The sequence below is a fragment of the Poecilia reticulata genome, linkage group LG10 (genome assembly GCF_000633615.1).
Source record: "Poecilia reticulata strain Guanapo linkage group LG10, Guppy_female_1.0+MT, whole genome shotgun sequence".
In the NCBI taxonomy this organism is placed as follows: Eukaryota; Metazoa; Chordata; class Actinopteri; order Cyprinodontiformes; family Poeciliidae; genus Poecilia; species Poecilia reticulata.
In genome coordinates, this window is record NC_024340.1 from 9,730,632 (window position 1) to 9,731,728 (window position 1,097).

Below are 1,097 nucleotides of genomic sequence, written 5' to 3' on the forward strand. Positions count from 1 at the left end.
CCAAATGAGCCAATGCCCCCCCTGTTAAACTTGTCTGGAGCCAGGGCTGGTCAGGAGGCAGGGAGACAGTCATCCATCAGGTTCTGAGTCTGCAACCCGAGTCGCAAGAAGCTGCTTGGGCCATCCATAATTGTTCTTAATACCGCAAGCTAAAAATGATAAAGAGCCTACTAGGGCTCTAGTCCCCCCTGCTGCCTTGCAGTCCTCGTCTGCCACCAGATCCAACTCACTGGGAATTCACCAGTATCTCAGTTSTAACGTTTCTCCTCACTTCTCCTCTGGAAATATCCACACTCAGCTTTTAACTTAATAATGCTTACAAATTGTACACATAAATCAATCCATAAATTCAAACCTTCTGCATTTCAGCTCACTCCCTTTCTGATCCACTCGCCTATCAAAGGAAGAAAAATCATCCTTTTCATTTTAATTCTCATTAGTTGGTGTTGTGTCACAGTMATGTTTCATGCAGGTAGCCAGGTATCCGTCTCAGGTGGAAGGAAAAGAAGCATGGCTTTTTCTCTTTTGGATTATATAACTGTATGATGAAGAGCCTGAAATAGACATTCACTTTTAACATACTGTAATAATAAGTGGATTGGAATATTCAACCTAAGTTATTTTTGGAGTTTTGGATTATTCTAAGAATGTAAGCTCCGACATACAACAGACAACTAGTAAAGAAACTTCTAGGTTTATTTAAGATTTTGTTACCTTTTAAGGTCTTCGGGCTTCCCCCATCCCCCAATGAAAAGTTTGGTGAGGAGAAGCCTTCTGTAAAATACATCCAGCCGACTCAAACCCATGGACTAGACCTGGGCATCTACACAGAGGGACAGGAGCCGTCTTCACAAAGTAGATCAACCAGAACTTTATGGTACACAAATTACTACAAATTGAAGTCAAAAATGGTGCAAAAGTGAGAAACAGAGGGGGGTTGTGTGCAAGTTCAGGACAAATGTTCAACATTTTATTTATGGCCGACCAGAGACTAAATATGTCTCTGGTCGGCCATAAACCAGAGACATGGCCGATTATTAAATATAGCAAACAGTCTGTGGAATGTCAACATATGTAAAAAAAAAAAAAAAAAAAAA